The sequence below is a fragment of the Bison bison genome, unplaced genomic scaffold, assembly GCF_000754665.1.
Source record: "Bison bison bison isolate TAMUID 2011002044 unplaced genomic scaffold, Bison_UMD1.0 scf7180017853731, whole genome shotgun sequence".
Classification (NCBI taxonomy): Eukaryota; Metazoa; Chordata; class Mammalia; order Artiodactyla; family Bovidae; genus Bison; species Bison bison.
In genome coordinates, this window is record NW_011484304.1 from 298,741 (window position 1) to 309,487 (window position 10,747).

Here is a 10,747-nt window from a genome sequence, read left to right on the forward strand (position 1 = left end):
GGCTCTGTCACGGCCGGGGCCTTGCTCAATGCCTGGCGTGGGCCTGCGGGGCTGCAGCATCTCTGCTCCCCAGGCGCCCCTTTGCCCACATCCCCACCCACTGCACCTCTAGCACGACAGGGCCTCAGGATGGGGCGGGGCGGGGCCGAGTGAGCCCGCTTTGTGAAAAGTCACCTTTTCACCGAAAGACGGCTGAAAGCCTCCTCTCTGGCGACCCTTCTCCCCGCGAGGGCCGGGGCCACCTCCGTGTGCTGATCTCTTTGATGGTCTTGCTTCATCGGTGTTTTCTGAACAGAGTGCTGTGCTGGGGGCTAGACTGAGCCCACCCTGGGTGAAGAGCGGCTGGGACGGCTGACCTTGAGCCTGGAAACGAGGCCTGTCGGGTTCCTGCATTCCCCTAACACGCAGATGGATCAATTCCTCCTGTCCCGTTTGCGTTCAAACCCCTTCTCCTGGCTTTCGCCCGTCCCCACCCCCCATCCTTGCCCCACCTCTAGATCTGTCTGCTGAGCTGGGCTGGGGGGATGATGGTGGGGGTGCCTGTGATGTGGGGGAATGTGTGCCACTTGTGGGTGGCGAGCAGCATAGCGGGCCTGGCTTTCAGGCATCAGGAGGCCCCCAGGGGAGATGCAGGCAGTGGTGCCACCCCCCATCTTCGGGACCCAGAGTACTGGGTGAAGGCCTCTGTCTTCAGGATCTGAGCCTCCTTGCCCTTGAAAGTGGCTTAGTTCACCACCTCAGGTGCAGCCGACTTGGGTCCGGGGCTCCTGCTGTCACTGGTTGGCCGAGCGGGGAGAGGGCCAGGATCCTGGGGTGCGGCCCCCTCCCTACACAGGTGGGGAAACAGGCCCAGACGCTGGTGTGCTTTCCCGGTCAGAGCTGTGCTGGAGGCACGTTTCCCCTGGGTGCACTCAGCAGGGAGCTGTGGGTTTGGGGTGGCCAGCCCCTCTTTCTGCCTCAGTCTCCCCATCTCTGCAGTAGTCAGATTGACTCTGCCTCCCATCCACCTCCCTGCAGTGCGGGCCAGGGAACCCCCAGGTCTGCCCATCCCTGCTCCCCGAGCCCTACTCCTCAGGCATCTCCTTCAAGCCCCCATCTGGCTCTGGGAGGAGGAGCCCTTTGAAGTTGGCTGGAGGCATTACTTTAATGGGGCCCTGGCCTAATGGGGAAGCATCTTGTTTTGAAACACCCAGACTCCCTGGAGCTGCTGCCCAGGTTCCCTGGGGACGGGATGCCTCGGCGCCTCCCACTCAGGCCTGGGACAGGGGCTGGCACCCTGGGATCTCTCTGCCAGTCTGCTTTCTGGCAGGGGAGTGAGAGAAGAGAAAAACTGCCTTTTGGGGGCTGATGGCAAGTGAGGTTTTGCTGTGAGGGCTTTGTCTCAGGCACCCTGGTCCTCAGCTATGTTCCTACCCCGCAAAGCCCACCTCTTTCTCTCTTCTGGGCTGGAGATGATGGAGTGGGAGTGACATCAGTTTCTCCGGCCCACCCCTCCTGTGTGGAGCCGGCTGGGGTGGCCCCACATAACGGCACTCCCTGGGTGCTAGCCTCTGGGTCAGGCCCCTGAGCCTTAGGTACCATCACACGTCCATCCTGCAAATGAGGAAACCGAGGCCCAGAGAGGTCAATTAATGTGCCTCAGGTCACCCAGCCTCTCTGATGTGGAGCTGGGGGTTCTTGCTCGTTTGGTCTCAGAGCTTGTGCCTCTCAACCACTAGGCTTTCCTGGGTTTACAATTGCTTGGCCTGAAGCTGGGCCCTCGCCCACCCTGGCATTTCTTCGCCTCGAGGGGCTTACGTGGCCCACGTCTAGTCTCTCCCCTCCCCGCAGCAGGGGCTCGCAGGGACCCTCACCCATCTTGTTTGTTGTAACCCCAGCACCTCACCTGGTACCTGCTGTGGGCAGGAGCCTGGTGAGCACCCGTTGGATGGCAGCTCAGGGGCCTTGGGCTGGGGTAGAAACAGCACCGCAAGGTCAACTCCCTTCCCTGTGAGAAGTTTCTGGATATTATAAGGAATTTTCTTAGCCATTAGGTCATTTCATTGCCAGAACAGCCTGGGGAGCCAGGGAATGTGTTTGTTCCCATCGCTCAGGTGAGAATTGGGAGACCAGAGAGGCAGGTGACCCGCCAAAGCTCATGCAGACAGGACTAGCGACACCAGGCTCGGGGCCCAGGCTCCGCAGTCCAGGGCAGGCTGTTTTTGACTCAGTTTGTGAGTTTGGGGGGTGAGGGTCCCCGATGTGCCAGGCAGTGTTGGGTCCTGAGAGCGGGGGAATGTGTGGCCAGACACCGGCCTTGGGAGAGGCGGTGGCAGGCCAGGATTCCTGTGCTGTGGTGGGACGCGCAGGCTCTGAGTCCAGGTTGGGCAGCCCTTCTGGAGGAGGTGGCCGCTCAGCCTGGCTCTGCAGGACGTGTAGGAGTTTGTCAGGCGGAGGGGGCTGGGGCTGGAGAGGTAGGCAGCGCTCTTAGGCTGCCTGAGCCTGGAGACAGAAGGGTGGGGCTTGTTTGGGGAACTGAAAAAAGTCAAATCTCACAGCCACAAAGAGGGCCTCAGGAAGCACTGGAGGAGTGTGTTGGGCAGGGGTGAGTAGGACGGAGCTCATTGACCGTGGGGTGGCAGACAGGTGAGGGGAGGCCTTGGGGAAGATCCCAGGGGAGGCTTGGGTTTGGGGGAGCATGTGGCTGCCGTGGACCTAGGCTCCATCACGGCCACTGCCTGTGCCCAGGGGAGGCTGGCTTTGGAAGACCAGTCTGTGAAGGGAAGGGGTGGGCTAGGAATGGGGGCACTTGGGCTCGGGGGAGAGCCATGGGGAGGGGTGCCTGAGCCCCTGTGTTTGCGGCTCCGGAAGCCAGGCTGTGGTTTCAGGGGGTGTGAGGGAGGTCGGCTGGGGCTGCTTCCCTTGCAGAAGGGCTCTTCCGGGCTCCGGGCTAGGCCTTCACCAGGCAGCCCTCTCCCTTCTCCCCACTGATGTGCCCCCTTGACCTCACACCGTTCTCAGGAAGCCTTGAGGAAGGGGGGTCTCGGCCCCTTGGATGAGGGCTGGGTTCTGTGGTGGGGGTCTCTGGGCAGTGGCTTCGGGAGCCGGACTCAGCAACAATACCTTGCTGGGCTCCATGGGTGCAAGGGGAGGCTGTGAGCCCCGTAGGGCCTGCTGAGTTCTGTGTGGGGATGCCTCTCCATCTGCCTGTCCCGCTCACCTCTCTGCAGCGAACTTCTCTAGTCGCCTGAGCAAGGAGGGACCTCGCAGGCCCTGGGGGCCTTTCCTGCCCTGGGAGGAATCAGGCCCAGAGAGGGCTTAGAGGCAGAGCTCTTTAGGTCTGTGTCCCCTGCACTGCTTTGCTTGCAGCAGGTGGGGAGACTGAGGCAGGGAGCACTTCGAAGCAAGGCATGGGAGAGGCAGGAAGTAGGACAGGAGGGTCTCTCCTGGTTGCTTAGTGTTCTCTTCCACTTTCTCTTCCCCAGGGTGGATTGTTTCTCCAGCTGAAGACTGCCTGAGCGCAGGGTCTCCTCCCGTCTTCCCCGCACCCTACCCTGAAGGTGAGACTCAGGGCTGGTCCCCGTGTGCCCGCCCATCCAACCCAGCCCAGGGTCAGGTGGTGGTGGAGGAGTTGGGCCCCAGCTTCAGGGAGCTCCCAGGCTGTCAGGAAAGGGGCAGACATGCTGTTCATGATGCTTCTTGGGGGAAGGTCCCTGAGTTGAGATGCTGGAGTCAGCATTTCCCAAAGAGGATTCATTAGAGATCTAATAAGAAAAGAGCCTCATGAACCAAGAAGACTGACAAGTGTTTACTCGTGTTTATTAATTCAGCAGCTTTGCTTTCTTACAGGACTTCTCAGAATCTTTAATTCGCTAATGTGTACAGCCTATCTTTGAAAGTGAAAGTGGTGGTTGCTCAGTCATGTCAGACTCTTTGGGACCCCATCGACTGTAGCCCACCGAGCTCCTCTGTTCATGGAATTCTCCAGGCAAGCATACTGGGATCGAAACTGGGTCTCCCACATTGCAAGCAGATTTTGGATCTTCCCTGGTGGCTCAGTTGGCAAAGAGTCTGCCTGCAATGTGGGAGACCCAAGTTTGATCCCTGGGTCGGGAAGATGCCCTGGAGAAGGGCATGGCAACCCACTCCAGTATTCCTGCCTGGGAAATCCCATGGGCAGAGGAGCCTGTTGGGCTACAGTCCATGGGATCACAAGAGTCAGACATGACTGAGCAACTAAGTCTTGGATATCTTGAGAGAAAGAGGAAGAGAATGGTAAGGCCTGTGCTGCCTGTGACTAGAGACTGGGGTGTATGTGGCCCCGCATGTGCGGCTCCGTGTGCACGGCTGTGTGTGTGTGCTTTTCATGGCCTTGCGGTTGGACAGAGCACACATCAGGAGATGCCGCTGTGGGGTTCGGACGGAGCCTGGGCCTTGGAGTGGGCAGTTCTGATTTCGCATCCCAGCTAGGAGGCTTTGGACAAGTAGCTTGAGATCGCAGAGTTAGTTCCCCTGGCTGAAAGTAGAGTGCGAGCACCCGCAACCCACCGTGGGGATCAGGAGGCAAGGACTTCGCCTGTTTGCAGCAGGTGCTCAGAGGCTGATGGGTCAAGGACGCCTGCGGGCTTGTTGCCTGCCCTCTGTCTCCCCGTCGGGTTCGGGGTGTGCAGAGCATGCCTTGAGGGAGGGGTATTGTGCTTTCTCTCCTCTCCGCAGCCCTAGAGGCCTTGGGGGTGAGGACCCGATGCTGCCTGGAGGCTCTCTCTGGCTCAGGCCCACCTTCCTTGACCCAGTGGACAGATGCTCTCTTGAGCCCAGCAAGGCACCGCTTAGAGAGTCAGCCTCTGCGAGGATGACCCTGCTCAAGTCTCAGAAAGCAGCCCAGAGGAGCTGGTGCTGCTCTGTCCACTCCAGAGGCCACGCCACTTCCGGAGAGAGCTCTCTGATCTCTTCAATGCTGACCTCTTCAGTGCTGTGGCCTGTGACCGCATCTGGGCTGCCTCTAGCCCTCGAGGCCCTTTCTGTTGCCCTAATAGAGCTGTCCTCTTGACTTGGGCATGCTGTGCCAGGTGCAGCCCCCACACTCTGCCTGCATCGCCTCCACTGAATCCCCTCAAAGTGCTGGGCGTTAGAACATTATTCCCCCATTTTTTTTTTTTTTCAAATGAGGAAACTGCCGCTCAAAAAGGATAGGTAACTTTTTCAGGGTCGTGCAACTTAGATGTGACGAACCTGGGGTTCACTTTTCTGTTTTTCTTATTTTGTTTGTGTGTGTGTATTCTCAGTCGCTCAGTTGTATCCACTTCTTTGAAACTTCATGAAATGTACCAGCCAGGCTCCTCTGTCCATGGGATTTCCCAAGGAAGAATACTGGTGGGGGTGGCCATTTCCTATTCCAGGGGATCTTCCTGACCCAGGGATTGAACCTGCATCTCTCTGTCTTCTGCTTTGGCAGGTAGATTCTTTACCACTGAGCCACCTGGGAAGCTCTTTGATTTATACACTCTATTTATGTTTGGAAAATCACATGGACAGAGGAGCCTGGTAGGCAACACCCCATGGGGTCGCAAAGAGTCGGACACGACTGAGCGATTAACACATATATTTATGTTTGGGGTATTCACATACGTATTTATATATCTGTGTGCACACACATATACACCCACTCTGACATGCCAGGAACACGTCTATGTTAATATATTTAGAGTGTCACTTCAGTTATCAATCGCTTTATAGTGCCCTTTGAGTTTCTTCTTGATTTTTTACTTTATTTATGAAAAACCTCTTTATTGAGGTATGAGTGACATACAAAAAGCTGTGCATTTTAATTTTGTACTACTTGATAAGTTTGGAGATATGTATACACCCATGAAACCATCACTACAATCTTTGTTGTACGCCTGTCCCTCACAGCCCAAAGTTTCCTCCCTGCTTTTAATTTATCATTATTATTATTATGCTAAGAACACACAAAATCTACCATGTTGAAAATTAAGTATTCAGTGCAGTATTGTTAATGATAGGCACTATGTATATGATAGATCTTGTTTTTTTCTATTGAAAACTTTAAAAATTACACAAACTATATTATAACCATAGAAATAGAAACTGAAAATGAGAAAATTTGTTCACTCTGTTAAAGTAGCAATTTTGGTGTTTCTGTGTCCTGGTTCCGTCCTAATCCATTCCAGGCGTGACCTTCCCCATGTGGATTTTTCACAGGATACCCAGCCATAGTATGGCTCAAGCTGCTGTATCTTTTTGACAGCTGCATAGGATTCTACTCAGAGAAGGCAATGGCACCCCGCTCCAGTACTCTTGCCTGGAAAATCCCATAGACGGAGGAGCCTGGTAGGCTGCAGTCCATGGGGTCGCTAAGAGTCGGACACAACTGAGAGACTTGACTTTCACTTTTCACTTTCACGCATTGGAGAAGGAAATGGCAACCCACTCCAGTGTTCTTGCCTGGAGAATCCCAGGGACAGGGGAGCCTGGTAGGCTGCCATCTATGGGGTTGCACAGAGTCGGACATGACTGAGGTGACTTAGCAGCAGCAGCAGCAACCAGACAATACCTTCTCCAGACTGATACACACATTGTTTTCAGTCTTTCGTACTTACAAATAATGCTGCAATGAGTAATCTTGTGTGTAAGTCAAATTGCACACATGTGAAAGTGTTTGTAGGATAAATTACTTGCTGTAGGTTTGCCAGGTCAAAAGGTGTGTGTGTACGTTAGTGACTCAGTGAGGTATGACCAGAATGCCCACCCCAGAGGCTGTGCTGAATCTAAAGCCTGCCAGGGTGAGTGTCTGTTTCCCCCGCGTCTGGCCAACACAGATTTGTGAAATGCTTTGGTCTTTGCCAAGTAGATATATAAAAATGGTTTTCCACAGTATTTTTAATTTTCATTTCTGCTATTATGGGTGAAGCCAGTTTCTTTCCAAATGTTTGAGAGATTTGGATTGTCCTTCTGTGAACTTTCTATTCATACTCTCCTCCCATTTTTCTGTTAAGTTATTGTTCTTTTTGATTTGTAGGAACTCTTTACATATGAGGGAGATTAGCTCCTTGGAATAAAAATCACAAATGTCTCCATAATCTTCTGTTCATCTTTTGGTTTTGCTTTTGATTGCTTTTACTATGTAGAAAAAATTTTTTAATTGTAATGAATTTATCAGTCTTTTCATTATGCTTTTAGGTTTCATGTTGGGTTAGAAAGGACTTAGTCACTGCAGCCTTATTTGAGAATTCTTTCATGGTTTCTTGCCCTTTGGAAATCATCCTAGTATAAATTATGATTCAAGCTTTCTCTCCCTCCTCTGGGTTTTGCTAACTTTTTAAACAGGCAACTAGCAGTGCGGGAGTTAAGACTTAAATCTAAATCTTTCTTGCCGTCTGCAGGACAGTGGCTGCTCTGGGTTAAACCCACCATTACCAGTGGACCCACTGGGTGGGTCATGGGAAGCCCACTGTTCTGACTTCTTGGGCAGGACTAGCACCACAGGAGGTCTCTGAAGGCCAGCTAGACTTCCCCTTTCTGTTCTTCCTTGTCAAGGGGAAAGGGAACAGGAATGAAACATGGGCGTGAACGTGTTTTAGTCTAAAGGGGGAGCCTAGTAAAGGTAGGGCTTAAAGGAGTGAATCACTAATGGTGGAATTTCAGGCAAGAGTGCGGGGAAAATGTAGCTGTTCTTTCTGATATGAGAGCCTGGTTGAGCAGTCAGTCAATCAACACTGCTGCCTGAACACCCGCTGTGCGCAGGGCCCTTTGCACACCTAGGGGGAGCGGATACTGAAGTCTCTGCCTTCTGAAAACTTGGGCCTGGAGCCGAGTCTGCTCCTGGCCTCTGGCCTGGGTGCTGGCACACAGAAGGTGTTGGTGCACATCTGCTGAAGCCCTGAGTGCAGATCTCTGTCAAGATGAGTGAATGAATAGATGGACTCTTTACAGGCGGTCCCTAACCCTTGTTAGAATTGGCGCAGGAGATGGCAGAGCAGATTTATTATCCCAGGCAGCTGGAACCTTGGGGGTGTTTGTGTTTCAGGGATTGACTAGGTCATGTCTAATCCGGAGGAGAAGCAGAAGGGCAGATTTCAGGAACAAAGAACAATTCCCTACCCCACCCCTAGGATTAGCCCTCTGGGGCCTAGTGACAGCACTTCTTGTTGGGCCTCTGAGATCTGACTTAAAGTACTTCCTTTGCAAGAGGGAGAACCATGGCCCAGATCGGGTAAGGGTTGCAGAGCATGTTGGCAGAGCCAGGGGGCTGGGACACAGGTGTCTGGACCCCAGGACTGAGTGGCCACCTGCGCTCCCTGGAGGCTGGGTTGGAGTCAGCCTGGGGGTCTTGGGGAGCAGGGCTGGCTGGGGACTTATGCTGTTGGGGGATTTTGGCTTCTGCCGCTGCCTGGTGGCACTGCAGGCTGTCCCTCGGAGGTGGGGAGGTCAGGGAGAGGGTTGTTAGGGACTCTGCCCCCTGTGCACCTCGGTCTCTCTTGTGGGGATTAATGGCTGGGCTTTCTCAGCTCTAGGAACTGAGCTTGCTTCTGGGCACATGTGCTGTATTGTCCTCGCAAACTTGGCCTGTTGGCCACGAGGACCCGTGCCTCACTCTCCCCCTACCTTGGCCATCAGCTTACTGGTGAAAACACAGGCGTGGAGCCTGAGAGTGGAGCCTGCCACTCACATGGCCAAAGGCACAGAGCTGGGACTCGAACCCAGGCCTCCTCCCCGCCGGGCACAGATCACCTGGGGAAGGTGTGGCGTGGCAGGTGCTGCCTGTTCTGCGGGAGGCCTTTTTGCCTGCTCTCACCATCTTATGCCTTAGTGCCAACCCCTACGAAGCCGCCCTGCCTGCTTTCTCCAGCTTTCTGCCGGGCTCAGTTTGGCTCATCCGTTTGTCTGTCTCTCAAGCACCCGCCAGGGCCCAGCTGCAGGACATGGACTTAAATCCCACATCAGTTTGGTGAGGCAGTGCGGGGATGTTTGAGAGGCATCTCGGAAGAACTCGACAGGGACAAGTGCCGGGAGAAAAGGGTAGGCAGAGGGAGGCTGGGCTCCTGCACAAGCTATGGCTTGGAGAAGGTTCCCGGGTGCCTCTTTGTGCTGGGCCGGCAGAGCAGCTACTGGCTTCCCCTCTCAGAGCTCTGGGTCTCCTGAGGGAGGTGACATTAACGTGATCAGAAAGTCTGCCAGTCACCCTGCGCTAGGCTGGGGGGCACTGGGCTGGGGGGCTCCTGCCTGCTGCAGTATGGTCACGTGGGCAGAGCGTGGGCGCAGGGACTGGCCCAAGAGGCCCAAGTGGGGCCTCTCCTCTCCTTAGGCTTGCCTGCCTGCCCCGCTTCACACCCCAAGGCCCCACTTCCCCTTTCTGGGGCCACCAGGCCCTGTGCAGCAACGGGGCCTGCTAGGGCAGGGCCAGAGGAAGCTGGGCTGGGTTCCTGCCAGTGCTGCTTGGGTGAGGAAGTGGGTATCCTGTCTGTGTCTGTGAAAGCTGGGGTGGGCTAGCACTCCCCTAGGGGTGTGGTAGGGCTGGGAGGGGGCTGCCAGATCAGGCAGTTCTGCTGGCGAAGGGTTTCCTGAGCACCCAGAGGGCCAGTTCCTGCAGTCATAATTTGAGGTCCTAGCACCCTCCTTCCAGGCTCTTCTAGCTGAGGAATGTGGACCCCTGCCCATCAGTATTTGACAGGAAGACCCCAGTCCTGTTTTGGTTGCAGGGAAGGGAGAAGACGGTGTGTGAGGGTAGCTCAGAGGGCTTCCTGGAGGAGGAGGCCCTCCTGGTCTTGCTGGCTATGAGGACGGTCCCTGGCATGGCTGCCTGATCTTGCCCCTGGAAGGCAGAGAGAGGTACTTTGACTGAGTCCACTTTGCCCCCAACCCTCTCTGGAGCCTTGCAAACAGGGAGGGCTGGAAGAGGTTGGCATGTGGAGATGTTCTGGGCTCTGCGGATGTTAGTACTGTGAGGGAGATGGGCAGGATCCTGGGTGGCCTGTATTCAAATCCCGGCTCTGTTTTACTAGCTGTGTGACCTCAGGCAAGTAACTGAAGGTCTCTGTGCTCAGTTCCCACATCCATAAAAGAGACACGGGAGTCTCACCTACAGGGCAGGCATGCGGATTCAGACAGCGCTGAGCACACAGTGAATGCCCAGTAGATTCTCTGATGGTCTGTCCCGCTCAGTCACAGGCCCTGGGGACACAGGGAGCGCGGAGCCCACCGGGGCCGCTTGGGGGAGCAAGCTTGATTCCCCGGCTGTCAGTTTCTGCCTAAGCACATCCCTGGGCTCCCTAACTCCTCTTGCACAGGAGTCTCTGGAGGGCACTGGAGAAGATGCAGGGAGCACCCTGCCTCTTGCAGCCTTGGGCCTCCTGCTGCTCCGGTCAGTCAGGGACCTGGTGGCCAAGGTATAAGACCTAGGTTGGGGTGAGGAGGGTTCCCCGGAGGAGGTCTCAGCCAGGACTGGTTGCATCTCAGGGGCCTACTCCCACCTCTGAACCAACTTTTCTTGACTTGGATCCTCAAGGGGCCATGAGGGCTTTCCGGACACAGCACACTGGGGCAGGAGGCCTAGCACGGACCTTGGGACTCTTGGTTGCAAGTGCCGGAAGCTCACTCTGGCCTCAGCCGTGGGGGGGCATTGATTGTCCCTTGTGAGTCAACATCTTGGGGTTGCTTGAGCCTCTGACAGAGCTGGATCTGGGGGCCCCGGGGCTATATTCAGGGCTCTCTCTCCAGCTCTCCATGTGGGCTTCCTTGTCACATCTGT

At 55.3% G+C, this 10,747-nt stretch overlaps 1 protein-coding gene across 1 annotated transcript in view; it reads left to right on the forward strand.

Moving 5' to 3' along the window:
* Positions 1-841: 841 nt before the first annotated feature.
* ADCY7 (adenylate cyclase 7) overlaps positions 842-10,747 on the forward strand; it is a 45,930-nt gene continuing 36,024 nt past the window's right edge. The window contains exons 1-2 of the mRNA XM_010855128.1: positions 842-2,584; positions 3,465-3,539. The gene's annotated coding sequence lies outside the window, so the exon portion shown is untranslated. The remainder of the gene's footprint in view (positions 2,585-3,464; positions 3,540-10,747) is intronic.